Here is a 14,902-nt window from a genome sequence, read left to right on the forward strand (position 1 = left end):
AGTGGCTGGCATAAAGCTAGTACTCAATAAATGCTAGCTTCTTTAAGACTTAAATCATATTCTTCTTCAGTCCTTGAACTTTTTCAGATAAATAAATGACTGAATTCCAAGAGAAATATATAGTCTGAACATAGTAGGTACACTGAGGCAGCTGGCTAAAAGTTTTACAGGGAAGTTTAAGTGATATGATAAAAATTACAGTTCATGGATAAGTATATTTTAGGGATTAAACAAAAAATAAGTGAATATTTCCAAACACACCATTGAAGAGGAAGCTTGCATATTGTAAAATGTGTGATGTAAGCAATTAAGTGGTTTCTACCAGCTTCAAAATACATCAACTGATTTAGTTATGTCATATGACACATCCCATAGATTACCTGTATTAACTGGGAAATAAATGTTATGATCCAGAGTTACTAAGAATGAAATGGTTGGGGGGAAAGGTGGGAAACTGCCTAAGTTATTAAAAAATATGAAGGTGTGTCGTGGTTTTCAATGTAATAGCAGTTGTGGTTAATATGTGATCATATTCTAAAGTAATTAGGCAATAGTTAAAGAAGCCCCTTAACAAATTACAATCAATCAGAACATTCAGGAGAGAAGTCTTGTTGTTGTTGTTGTTTTTACTATTTTATATTCTGAGGCTTCTTAGAGCGGAAAGTGGCTAGTCAAATATCTCTCGAAGTAGTCAAATATTTCTTAAGTGTGGTTTGTCTCTCCAACAAGAAGCAAGTGGATATCAAGTGTCTCCAGAGACAACACTCTGAAAAGGACATATCATTTATGTGAGATTCCAGTCAGAAATGCATAACCTGAATCTAATCAACAGACAATGTCGGCCAAACACACAATAAGAGATGGTATATAAAAGAATTGGTTTTTATTCTTTAAAATATGTCAATGTCATAGAGAACAAAGATAGACTGAGGCACTGTTCCAGACTGAAGGAGAAAAAAGGAATGTCATTCTAAATATAACATGTGATCCTGGATTGAATCCTGTATGGGGAAAAAAAAAGTAGCTATAAAAGGCATTATTGAGACAATTGATAAAATTGTAATATGTGTTATATATTAGATAAAAGTATTTTATTAATGTTAAATTCACTGAATTTAATAACTGAACAGTGGTTGTGTAAAGAGAATATCCTTATTCTTAGGAAATATACACTGAAGTTTTAAAGGCTATAGAGATGATATGTAACCTACTCTCAAATAATTTAGGAAAACATTTATATATATAGAGAGAGAAAAAGATTGATAAAGCAAATATAGCAAAATATTTAAAATTGATGAATCTTGGTAAAGCATATGTGAAAAATTCGGGATTGTTTTCCCAACTTTTCTGTAAATTTGAGATTATATCAAAATAAAAAGTTAGTTTTAACAAGTATCCCCGAGTCACCTGAATCAGAATACTGGAGTATTTGCTACAGATGCAGATTCATGGGACCTGCCACTGACTACTGAATCAGAAATTCAGGGAGTGTGGACAGGAGAGGTTAGAGCCTGGCAATTCTCATTTACAAAAACATTCTTGGTGATTGTAATGTATACTGAAGTTTGAAAAACATTGGGAGTGTACTTTAATTAAAAATCGGTTATGACCAGGTGTGGTAGCTCACACTTGTAATCCCAGCACTTTGGGAGGCTGAGGTGGGCAGATTACCTGAGGTCAGGAGTCCAAGACCAGCCTAGCTAATATGGTGAAACCCCATCTCTACCAAAAATACAAAAAAATAGCTGGGTGTGGTGACACACACCTGTAGTTTCAGCTACTTGGGAGGCTGAAGCAGGAGAATTGCTTGAGCCTGGGAGGCAGAGGCTTCAGAGAGCTGAGATCGCACCACTGCACTCCAGCCTGGGTGACACAGCAAGATTCTGTCAAAAAAAAAAAAAGTTATAATGTACCTGGGTACAGTGGCTCATGCCTGTAATCCCAGCACTTTGGGAGGCTGAGGAAGGAGGATCCCTTGAGCCCAGGAGTTCAAGACCAATCTGGGCAACACAGAGAGACCCTGTCTCAAAAACAAACAAAAGAATCATAATTATAATGCTTTCATTAGCCAATGCATTTTCTTTTCATCTTAAACAAAATTTTAAAACTCGAAACCTTTTAATCTTTATTCCATCTCTTATTTTTTAAATTTTTTTATTTTAAAAAGAAAAAAATTAAATTTTCTAATTGTCCACCTACCCTCCTTCAAGCCAATGCATTTTCTTAGCTTAATCAACTAAATGCCTTGAAGGATACTACCAATAGCTAAAATGTATCATGTGTTTATCATGTGGTAAGCACCATACATATTTCATTCAATTCTCACAATAATTCCTATGAATTGCTATAATTATACTCCTTACAGATAAGGAAATGGGGTTACATAAATTGCCAAGGTCATATAGCTATTAAGGGATAAATCCAGGATTGGAACCCAAGGACAATCTGACTCTAGGGCCCTACTTCTGCCACTCTGCTTTTGAGCCTTGCTAGGAAACCACATGGTAAGGTTATTGCCTTTGGCTATTATAAAATTGACATGTTATTTATCTCTTTTAAAGTCAGCCTTTAATTGCATATTAAAGAAGAAAGCAGTGGTGCAGCTAATACAATGGATGTTATGATAAGGCATAGAATTCCCTCCCTCCGCCCCCCCCACCCCCACTAATCTTCCATCCTGGTGACAAAGCCTTGGCTCTGTGATTAAGATAAGGCTATACAGCCTGTTGTTTCTTCCTGAGCACTACTATGATTTTCCCATCACAGATCCTTAGATACTCTTCAGCCTGCAAGTACTAGGCTGGGTGAGATCTGGGTATACCTTCTTTAGAGATCCACCCTTGGCATTGGAGGATTTCTTCAATGAAGTAGAACGTCATCACAGTTTTAAACTAGGAAAGGAATTGTCCCCAGTGAAACCCAGGAAGTGACTTGACTAAAATAAAAAGTAAGCGTTGCCCCAGGGCCTCTTCTGGTACCTCTATTCTTCTGAGTTGCAGTTCTCTGCAACAGTCATTCCACAGAGAAAAGCCTGAGGTAGCTCACTGGACTCTCAACAATAAGCCTGTGAATTGAGTTGGGTGAGCTTTAGTCTCACTGATAATATGGATAGAGCTGGATTGAAAACCAGCCTCCCAATTCCAGAGGCCAAGCTCTTCCATAAACCACAATGCCTCCTGAATAAAAGAGATCAATACTGAAAGTTTGTTGGAATCATGGTCTCATGTGTTTGTGCAGATTGATAAGTGCAACCCTTGCGGTAAAAAGTAAAACATGTTTTTTCAGCTGTGGCCAGCTGAAATGTAATATGTAAAGAGTTAGTAATAATTTTTATTAGGGGATTCATCTTTTCTAATGAGAAAAAAGAAAAGCTTTCAGCAAAAAACACATCACTATTTTGAAAAGATTGATGAAGCACCCCCAGCTCAGCCCCACCACAGTTGTTGTAATCCTCCATAAGAACCTTCAGGTTGCAGGTGACATAACCTTATATAAAAAAATCCTAAGAAAGCCACTTAAAAACCATAAGAACTGATAAATGAGTTCAGCAAAGTTGAAGGATACAAGATTGATATACAGAAATTATTTATATTTCCATATGCTTGCTATGAAAACTGTGAAAATGAAATTAGGAAACCAATTCTATATATAACAGCATCAAGAAGAATAAAACACTTAGGAATAAATTTAATAAAAGATGTATAAAACCTGTATTCTGAAAACTACAAAATATTGTTGAAAGAAATCAAATAAGACAAAAAAAGAAAAGATTTAATATTGTTAAGATGGCAATACTCCCCAGAGCACTATAGATATAACACAATCCTTACCATAATTCTCTCTGGCCTCTTTACAGAAATCAACCAGCCGATCCTAAAATTAATATGGTAATTCAAGGGACCCAGAATAGCCAAGCAATTTTGAAGAAGAAGAAAAAAGTTGGAGGACTCACATATTGTGATTTTAAAACTTACTATGAAGCTACAGTAATCAAAACAGTATGGTACTGGCATAAGGAGAGATAGTTCATGCAGATTAATGGATAGAATTGCGAGACCACAAATAAGTCCTCACATCTATGGTCAATGAATTTTGACAAGGGTTTTAAGACCATCCAATGGAGAAAAGATAGTATTTTTAACAAGTGGTACTGGGAAAACTAAATACCCATATGCAAAAGAACAAAGTTGGATACCTCCCTATCTTGTACCACATATAAAAATTTATTCAAAATGTAGGACTAAAACTGAAAGTCTTAGAAAATGTAGCTGTAACTCTTTGTGATCTTGAATTAAGCAATGCTTTCCTAGATATGACACCAAAAGCACAAACAACAACAACAAAATATAAATTGGACATCATTAAAATTAGAAGTTTTGTGCTTTACCCCCCAAAAAGTGAAAAGAAGCCAGGAGTGGTGGCTCATGCCTGTAATCCCAGCACTTTGGGAGGCCAAGGTTAGAGGGTCGCTCGAGTCCAGGAGTTCGAAACCAGCCTGAGTAACATAGCAAGACCTCGTCTCTACCAAAAAAAAAAAAAAAAGTAGCCCAGTGTGGTGGTGTGCACTTGTGGTCCTAGCCACTCAGGAGGCTGAGGTAGGAGGATAGCTTGAGCCCAGGAGGTTGAGGGTACACTGAGCTGTGATTGTGCCACTGCACTCCAGCCTGAGTGATAGAGCAAGACTCTGTCTCAAAAAAAAAAAAAAGAAAAAAGAAAAAGAAAAAGAAAAAGAAAAAGAAAGAAAGAAAGAAAGAAAATAATGTGAAAAGAAAATCTGCAGAATGGGAGAAAATATTTGCCATATATACCTGATAAAGAAATTGCATTTAGAATATATAGGATATTACAACTCAGCAGTAAAAAGATAATCCAATTAAAACAAAGCATCTCAATAGAGATTTCTCCAAATAAAATATACAAGGCCAGATGCAGTGGCTCACGCCTGTAATCCCAGCACTTTGGGAGGCCTAGGTGGGCAGATCATGAGATCAGGAGTTTGGAATCAGCCTGGCCAACATAGTGAAACCCCGTCTCTACTAAAAATACAAAAATTAGCCAGGCATGGTAGTGTGCGCCTATAGTCCCAGCTACTCAGAAGGCTGAGGCAGGAGAATCTCTTGAACCCGGGAGGTGGAGGTTGTGGTGAGCTGAGATCATGCCACTACACTCCAGCCTGGGCAACAAAGTAAGACTCCGTCTCAAAAAAAAAAAATAGTAATGCAAAATGGGGACATATTAGGCCATTCTTACATTGCTATAAATAAATATCTGAGACTAGGTAATTTATAAAGAAAAGAAGTTTAACTGGCTCATGTTTCTAAAGGCTTTACAGAAAGCACGGTTCTGGCATCTGCCTGGCTTCTAGGGAAGACTCAGGAAGCCTACAATCATGGTGAAGGTGAAGGGGGAGCAGGCATGTCACATGGCAAAAGCAGGAGCAGGCAAGGTGGGGAAGGGTGCCAATGCACTTTTAAAGACTAGATCTCTTGTGAACATAGTGTGAGAGCTCACTTATCACCAAGGAGATGGCCCAAGCCATTCATGAGAGATCCACCCCAGTGATCCAAACACCTCCCATGAGGCCCCACCTCCAATACTGGGGATTATATCTCAACATGAAATTTGGGTAGGGACAAATACCCAAAATCTCTTTTTTTTTTTTTTGAGACAGAGTCTTGCTCTGTTGCCCAGGCTGGAGTGCAGTGGTGCCATCTCAGCTCACAGCAACCTTCACCTCCCAGGTTCAAGAAATTCTGCTTTGGCCTCCCAAAGTGCTGGGATTACAGGCATGAGCCATCATGCGCGGCCAAACTCTATCAGAGGAAATTTCTAGTAACTCTTTTGCTTAATGTGTCTTAAGATGCATGAATTACAACTTATCTAGTTGATCAAAAACTCATAAAGATGGTTGAAAATAGGTTTCCAGTTGGGGGTCAGAAGACAAGTCCTTTTGTTGAGACTGAGGAGAGAAAATTTAGATTGAAGTTTAAAGTAAAGAAGACATCGTATTTGAAATGAGACAAATAGGATGGGAAGCTGATCAAGGAGCTATAAAAGGCTTTCCAAGTCACTCAGGGCCTAATCGAGTTTGGAAGCCATATTGTATTGTGTTGCCCTTCTGTACAGAGTTGTGTGATTTTTTTCAACTGAGCCCAACATCCCTATATGAGTATGACAAAAAAGGAAAATGGATTCAGGGCCATCTCTCATATTGTAGTGCAGGTGTAATATAAAGACTAGGGGAGACTGGGTGCGGTGGCTCACGCCTGTAATCCCAGCACTTTAGGAGGCTGAGATGGGTGGATCATTTGAGATCAGGAGTTTGAGACCAGCCTGGCCAACATGTTGAAACCCCATCTCTACTAAAAATACAAAAAATTAGCTGGGTGTGGTGGCGGGCGCCTGTAATGCCAGCTACTCAGGAGGCTGAGGCAGGAGTATCTCTTGAACCCAGGAGGCAGAGGTTGCAGTGAGCCAAGATCACGGCACTGCACTCCAACCTGGGCAACAGAACAAGACTTTGTCTCAAAAAAAATAGACTAGGGAACAGGTAAGTTAAAGGAAATAGTGAGTTATTAAAGTGACAAGTGAGGTAATAAAAGCCCAGGGGAGAGATAGGGAGTGGGAGAAAGAAGAGTAGGGTGTTTCAAGGTAGCAACAGTGAGGGAGTAAGAAATAGAAGACCAGGAGGCTGTGGTCAGAGGCCTGAATAATGGAGCTTAAGATTTCATAATCAAAGCAGTTCTGGGTGGTGACCAGGTCCAAGGTGACCCTGAGAGTGGATGCTATATAATTCCTAAATCTGTTTCTTTGGAGCCCCTAGATGGTGGGGCGTCCTTTTAGCTTTTTGACTTAATCAATTATGCCAGAGCTGGAGGCTGGATTTATCACCACCTTTTAAAAGTAGAGAGAAACATATCTGCCCTTGTCATATATGCAAGTAATCTAAATGTATACTGGTCACAATCATAAGATTTTCAGAATAATTTCATTCATATTATTTTTCATGTATTTTACAATAAAGTTAATTCAAGCTAAAGTGACTAAATGCTGCAGGATGAAATTGGGCTATTTTATAGTAATACATAATAACATTAAGATGTGCTAATTATTATGTTGCAAAGAAAATATATATGTATTTCATTGACGTAAACAGTACAAAGAAGTACTCCTGTGGGCTTATTACAGATTAAATATATTAAATTAAATATAGATTAAATAAATACAAATGGAGAAAAAGAAAGCAAAAAAGTAATTTAAGTGTAAATTTTTATTCTACACAAAGCTTTTTTATTATTGTTTGCTTGGCTCAACCTCTTAATGGTAAAGCCACTAATTAGTTTTATGGTGCAAAAAGAGTGTTGCAATTAAAAAAGTATTCAAAAGGTCTTCCAAAAGTTCACGAAAAATGCATATTATGAAAAACTATGCATGAATTTCAAAACTTTTTTTCACTGAAACAAACTTGTACTAACTTGTTTGTGTCTGAACAGGATCGAGTTTGAGGCACTAAGAAGGCTAACACATCAGTTTGATTTTCTCAAAATCCCAGTGAAAAAATGAAAACAAATCAGTTTGAAAAGAGCCCCTAGTGGAGCAAATTCTGCTAAAATGAAGCAAAAAGGAACCTCAAATTTATGGTGAAGCTTGAGTGGAAGAATGTTGTTGAAATCATTGATGCCTTATCAAAAGTTTATGGTGACAATGCCCCAAAGAAATCAGCAATTTACAAGTGGATAGCTCATGTTATGAATAAGAAGGGTTGAGACGATGTTGAAGACAAAGCCCACAGTGGCAGACCATCCATGTCAATTTTCAAGGAAAAAATAATCTTGTTCATGCTGTAATTGAAAAGGACCAATGATTAACAGCGCAAACAATAGCCAACACCATAGACGTCGCAACTGGTCTGGCTTACATAATTCTGGCTGAAAAATTAAAGCTGGCCAGGTGTGGTGGCTCATGCTTATAATCCCACACTCTGGGAGGCCAAGGTGGGTGGATCACTTGAGGTCAGGAGTTTGAGACCAGCCTGATCAATATGGTGAAACTCCGTCTCTACTAAAAATACAAAAAGTAGCCAGGCGTGGTGGTATGTGCCTGTAGTCCCAGCTACTGGGGAGGCTGAGACAGCAGAATTGCTGGAACCTGGGAGGCAGAGGTTGCAGTGAGCTGAGATCACACCACTGTACTCCAGCCTGGGTGACAGAGCAGGACTCCATCAAAAAAAAAAAAAAAAAATTAAAGTTGAGCAAACTTTCCACTCAATGGGTGCCAAAACTGTTGTGCTCAGATCAGCTGCAGACAAGAGCAGAGCTTTTGAAGGAAATTTTAAATAAGTGGGATCAATATCCTGAAGGATTTCTTTGAAAAATTGTAACCAGAGATGAAATATGGCTTTACTAGTATGACCTTGAAGACAAAGCACAATCAAAGCAATGGCTGCTAAGAGGTTAAAGTGGTCCAGTCAAGGCAAGAGCAGACTAGTCAAGAGTAAAGGTCAGGCCGGGCACAGTGGCTCACGCCTGTAATCCCAGTACTTTGCGGGGCTGAGGCAGGTGGATCATGAAGTCAGGAGTTCAAGACCAGCCTGGCCAAGGTGGTGAAACCCCTGTCTCCATTAAAAAAAAAAAAAAAATTAGCTAGGCATGGTGGCAGGCACCTGTAATCCCAGCTACTCGGGAGGTTGAGGCAAAGAATTGCTTGAACCTGGGAGGTGGAGGTTGCAGTGAGCCGAGATTGCCCCACTGTACTCCAGCTTGGGCTACAGAGTGAGACTCCATCTCAAAAAAAAAGAGTAAAGATCATGGCAACAGTTTCCTGGGATCCTCAATGCATTTTGCTTGTTGACTTCCTGGGGGGCCAAAAGAATGACAACGTTTATATATGATGAGAATGTTTAGAGATAGCTAAAGCTTTAGTAGAAAAATGCCTAGGAAAGCTTCACGAGAGAGTACTTCTCCACCACAACAATGCTTCCGCTCATTCCATTCATCAAACATGGGCAATTTTGTGAGAGTTTTGATGGGAAATCTTTAGACATCCACCTTACATTCCTGATTTGGCTCCTTCTGACTTGTTTTTGTTTCCTAACCTTTAACAATCTTAGGGCACCCATTTTCTTCAGTTAATAATGTAAAAAGACTGCATTGACATGGTTAAGTTCCCAGGACCCTCAGTTCTTTAGAGGTGGACAAAATGGCTGGTATCATCACTGATAAAAGTGTCTTGAATGTGATGGAGTTTATTTTGAGAAATAGAGTTTGTATGTTTTATTTTATCTTTTAATTCCATTTTTCTATGAACTTTTTGCAGTCCCCTCATATACGCTGTTTGTTATACTGATTAAAAAGGTAAAACATATTCAAAGAATGTTAAAGCTATTACAAAACCACAATGATAACCATAAGTAAACAATAATTTCCTTCACTATGTTTAGTGCATGAGTTTAGAAATCTGATAGAACAAATGAATATTTGCAAGTGTGTCCAGAAGCACAGTTCTCATACCAATAAAACCTAGATAAGTAGCTCATGGAAACAACTGGAACACTTACTAGCAGGAGGAAAAAACATTTTAGAGCATATCTAGGTGAAAGATTTTCTTGGCTTCATTTCTAGCGAATCTGTGTGGGGTTAGGTGTGGTTGTTAGGCTATAAAGAAGATCATTTTCCTTGGGGAACACATTGATCTGAGGTGGTTGAAATGCCTAAAGGCAGCAAGTTAAAGAGACATAACTTTTCTTTATAGCCTTTGATTTTGGAAACTAAGGTTCAGACCAGAGAGTTTATTTGAGCATACCTCGTTTTATTGCACTTCACTTTATTGTGCTTTGCAGATACTGTGCTTTTTACAAATTGAAGGTTTGTGGCAACACTGTGTTGAGCAAGTCTTTACAAATTGAAGGTTTGTGGCAGTGCTGCGTTGAGCAAGTCTAACAGTGCCATTTTTCCAACAGCATGTGCTCACTTCTTGTCTCTGTGTCACATTTTGGGAATCCTCACAATATTTTCAACTTTTTCATTATTATTATATCTGTAATGGTAATCTGTGTTCAGTGATCTTTGATGTTACTATTGTAATTGTTTTGGGGTTCCAGGAACCTTGTCCATAGAGGGTGGGTGAACTTAATCGATAAACGTGTGTGTTCTGTTCATTCCACCAACTGGCCATTCACATCTTTCTTCCTCTCCTTGAGCCTCCCTATTCCTTGAGGCATAACAATATTGAAATTAGACCAATAACCTACAATGGCCTCTAAGTGAAAGTGAAAGGAAGAGTTGCATTTTTCACTTTAAATCAAAAGCTAGACATAATGAAGCTTAGTGAGGAAGGCAGATTGAAAGCCAAGACAGGCCAAAAACTAGGCCTTTTGCACCAGTTACCCAGGTTGTGACTGCATAGAAAAAGTTATTGAAGGAAATTAAAAGTGCTACTATAGTGAACACATGAATAAGGAAGCAAAACAGCCTTACTGCAGATAGGGAGAAAGTTTTAGTGGTCTAGATGGATCAAATTAGCCACAACATTTACTTAAGCTAAAGTCTAATTCAGAGCAAGGCCCTAACTCTTTAATTCGATGAAGGTTGAGACAGGTGAGGAAGCTGCAAAAGAAAAGTTGGAAGCTAGTAGAGGTTGGTTCATGAGGTTTAAGGAAAGAAGCCATTTCCATAACATAAAGTGCAAAGTGAAGCAGCAAGTGCTGATGCAGAAACTGCAGCAAGTTATCCAGAAGATCTAGCTAGGATCATTGGTGAAGGGGGCTACACTACACCCTAGATTTTCAGTGTAGACAGAATAGCTTCATATTGGGAGGAGATGCCGTCTAGAACTTTCACAGCTAGAGAGAAGTCAATGCCTGACTTCAAAGCTTCAAAGAATGGCTAAGGCTCTTGTTAGAGACTAATGTAACTGATGACTTGGCAGAACCCAATACTCATTTACCATTCTGAAAATTCTAGCCCTTAAGAATTACGCTAAATTGACTCTTTCTATGCTCAATGGGACAACAAAGCGCGGATGACAGTGCATGTATTTATAACATAGCTTACTAAATATTTTACTGCTCAGAAAAAAAAAATCATTTCAAAATATTACTGTTCATTGACAATGCACCTGAGCATCCAAGAGCTCTGATGGAGAGGTACAAGAAGATTAATGTTGTTTTCTTGCCTGCTAACAAAGTATCCATTCTGCAGCCCATGGATCATGGAGTAATTTTGACTTTCACGTGCTATTATTGTAGAGAAATATATTTCATAAGGCTATATCTACTATGGATAGTGATTCCTCTGATGGATTGGATTAGGGCAAAGTAAATTGAAAATCTTCTGGGAAGGATTCACCATTCTGCATGCCATTACGAATGTGATTCGTGGGAGGAGGTCAAAATATCCACATTAGCAGGAGTTTGGAAGAAGTTGATTCCAACCCTCATGGATGACTTTGAGGGATTTAAATCTTCAATGGAGGAAGTCATTGCAGACATGGTAGAAATAGCAAGGGAACTAGCCTGAAGATGTGACTGAATTGTCACAATCTCACGATCAAACTTGAATGGATGAGGAATTGCTTCTTATGGATGAGCAAAGAAAGTAATTGTTTGAGATGAAATATACTTCTCCTGGTGAAGATGCTGAGAACATTGTCAAGATGACAACAAAGGGTTTAGAATATTACATAACTTAGTTGATAAAGCAGCGTCAGGGTTTGAGAGGACTGACTCCAATTTTTAAAGAAGTTCCACTATGAGTAAAATGCTATTTAACAGCATAGCATACTACAGGGAAATCTTTCATGAAAGGAAGAGTCAATCAATGCTGCAAAATTCATAGTTGTCTTTTTTTTTTTTGAGACGGAGTCTTGCTCTGTTGCCCAGGCTGGAGTGCAGTGGCGCGATCTTGGTCATTGCAACCTCTGCCCCTTCAGGTTTAAGCAATTCTCTGCCTCAGCCTCCGGAGTAGCTGGGATTACAGGCGCGTGCCACCACGCCCAGCTAATTTCTTTGTATTTTTAGTAGAGACGGCGTCAGCTTGGCCAGCCTGTCTTGAACTCCTGACCTCGTGATCCACCTGCTTCAGCCTCCCAAAGTGCTGGGATTACAGGTGTAAGCCATGGCACCTGGCCCATAGTTGTCTTATTTTAAGAAATTGCCACAGCACCTCAACCTCCAGCAACCCTCACTGTGATCAACCAGTAGCCATTCAACATGGAGGCAAGACCATTCACCAGCAAAAAATTACAACTTACTGAAGACTCATAACTGTTAGCATTTTTCAACAACAAAGTATTTTTAAATTAAGGTTTGTATTTTTTTAAGACATAATGCTACTTTACACTTAATAGACTCCAGCATAATGTAAACATAACTTTTATATGCACTGAGAACAAAAAATATTTTATCACTCACTTTATTGCAGTGGTGTGGAACCAAAATTGCATTATCTCAGAGGTACGCTTGTACTTTGGATAAGGCAAAATCCTCTTACATAGACCCCAGTATTTTAGTGCTCAAGAGTATATAGAGTAGTCCTATGTAGAATTTGAATCTAGATTTCCCTCTTGTATTTGAATTAATCCATGCAGTCTTAGAAGTAGCATTTCCATCTCTCACTATGTCCTGCCAATTTTACCCCTGCCAATTTTACCCCTAAACTTCTCTCAAGCCCATCCTTTTTTCCTCAACTCCACAATCATCACCCTAGCCCAAGCTACCATCCTCTCTTGTCTGGATACTGCAATAATCTCCTGTCTTATCAATTGCACTTCTTCCTTCCTACAGAAAAAATCAGATCATATAACTACAAGGGTGACCAATCCCTTGGTTTGCCTGGGGCTGCTCCAATTTTAGAACTGAAAGTCTCACATCCCTCAGTCCTAGGCAAACTGGGATGGTTGGACACCCTAGGATTCTGCTCAAAACCTGCCAGCACCTTCCAGTCATCCTTGGAATAAAACCCTTTATGATGGTCTGCGAGGCCCCATAGAGTGTATCTCTTGCCTACCTCTCCAGCTCATCTCAGACTAGGCTCCCCTTGGACTCACCACTGTGGGTGCATTAGTTTTATCTTAATTTTGAGAATTCATTGTGATCTTTTTCACCACATGAACTTTGCCCTTCATTTCCCTTCAGAGGATGTACTTTCTGCCTCTCTTAGTTAACTCAGGTTCATCCTTCATATCCCAGCTTAATTGCACTTCACTACATTAGGTTCCTGTAATACAAGCTCTCAGAATATTTTGTTCCTTTCCCTCAGGTCATGTACCTTAGTTTGTCATTCTATAATTTTCCATTAGTAGTTTTATGTTTGACTCCCATACCAGCCTGTAAACTCTTTGAGCGTAAGAACCATGTGTGTTTTGTTTATCACTGTGGATTTGACTCCTAGAATGTGCCTGGCACATCTAAAAAGGGGTTCAATAAATATCCACTTCAGTTCCACTGCTAATGCCACAGGCCAGACTTGAGATTTCTGAGACATTTCCCCACTTCTAATCTATTCACCTTCCAAATCATAATACCCACTAGTGTCATGGTAATCTTCTAGATGTGGATATCCTTCTAGATGTGGATTTCCACGGATATCACTGTGTCCCATATTGGTCTGCTGATGTGCCCCTGTATATACTTAGAAAAGGTACATTTATTAAGAGTATTCTATGCACTAGCACTGTGCTAAATACTTAATATATTTAATATAATTTGCACCTCACAATTACCCTTGAGGGACATTCTTCCTGTTTTACACAAGAGGAGACAAAGGCTTAGAGAGATTAGGTAACTAATCCATTACCACATGGAGTTTATATGAGATGCAACCAGAATGGTGCCTGATGCATAATCCCTTACATTTTTGTCTTTCAATTGCATGTTTTATTAGTTATAATTAGGCTTGGCTATACATGACAAAGTACAATAGTGGCTTATGCAAGATAGAAAATTACATCTCTCTCATGGTTTCCCTCTGGTCTCTTCTGTTAAAGAGACCAGAGGAAAGCAGTCCAGGGTTAGGATGACCTGATCATCAGGGATCTACACATGTGCTGTTTGCTCTCCCTAGCTTGTGACTTCCATCTTAGGTCCAAAATGGCTACCTGGGCTCCAATTTCCTAATCCCTATTTAGTTAACAGGAAAAAGGAAGATGTGTCTCTCATCCTCTAAGGATACCTTAGAGAAGTCACAGCTTCTGTTTATATTTCATTGGCCAGATTATAGTCATATGATCAGACCTTACCGCAAAAGATTCTGGGAAATGTAGTCCATGCTTTTGTTGTCCATAGGCTGAACTTAAAAAAAATCCTCCTATAAGGAAGAAAGAAAGAATGGATATTGGGAGAAATAACAGCATCTGCAAAACACACGCTAGAGCAAGTTCTACTTAGGACTTTCAAAATTATCTACAATTTAGTTTCATTCTACGTAATGTTCTAGTTTTCCACCTCTCACTCACTTTAAACCATTGCCACAATGGGCCACTAACCTCTCTGTTTCCTAGACATATCAAACTCATTTTCGATTTTACTCTCCTTGCTTTTTCTCCTACTTGGGAGGGCTTCCTGTCAACCTACATAAATTCTACCCACACTTTACTGATTAGCTCATTAAAAGTTTCCTCTATATTAGCTTTCTGTCCCCCAAATAGAGTGGAAGAAGCAAAGTTCTGGGTACATAGCAAACACCTAGTAAATACTTACTGATTAATATATAAAATAGAGTTACTTAACTCCTTTAATTCTCATGTGGACCACTGCTTTATTCAGGATTTTTCAGGGTTAGTTTACCACCAGGGGACTTCTGTAGTCTCTCTCCCCATCTCTTGCAAAAATATACGCACTTAATGAATATTTATTAAGAACATGTTTGGTTTTATTTTATTGTTTTTGGAGACAGGATCTCTCTCT

General features: G+C 38.7%; 1 long non-coding RNA gene across 1 annotated transcript in view; it reads right to left on the reverse strand.

Moving 5' to 3' along the window:
* Positions 1 to 859: 859 nt before the first annotated feature.
* Positions 860 to 14,902, reverse strand: part of LOC126948743 (uncharacterized) — a 21,836-nt gene continuing 7,793 nt past the window's right edge. Inside the window, exons 3-6 of the long non-coding RNA XR_007723511.1 lie at positions 14,236 to 14,303; positions 2,979 to 3,064; positions 2,822 to 2,891; positions 860 to 1,001 (exon numbers count right to left, since the gene is read on the reverse strand). This is a non-coding gene — a long non-coding RNA (uncharacterized LOC126948743). The remainder of the gene's footprint in view (positions 1,002 to 2,821; positions 2,892 to 2,978; positions 3,065 to 14,235; positions 14,304 to 14,902) is intronic.

Source organism: Macaca thibetana, chromosome 1, assembly GCF_024542745.1.
Source record: "Macaca thibetana thibetana isolate TM-01 chromosome 1, ASM2454274v1, whole genome shotgun sequence".
NCBI classification, from domain to species: Eukaryota; Metazoa; Chordata; class Mammalia; order Primates; family Cercopithecidae; genus Macaca; species Macaca thibetana.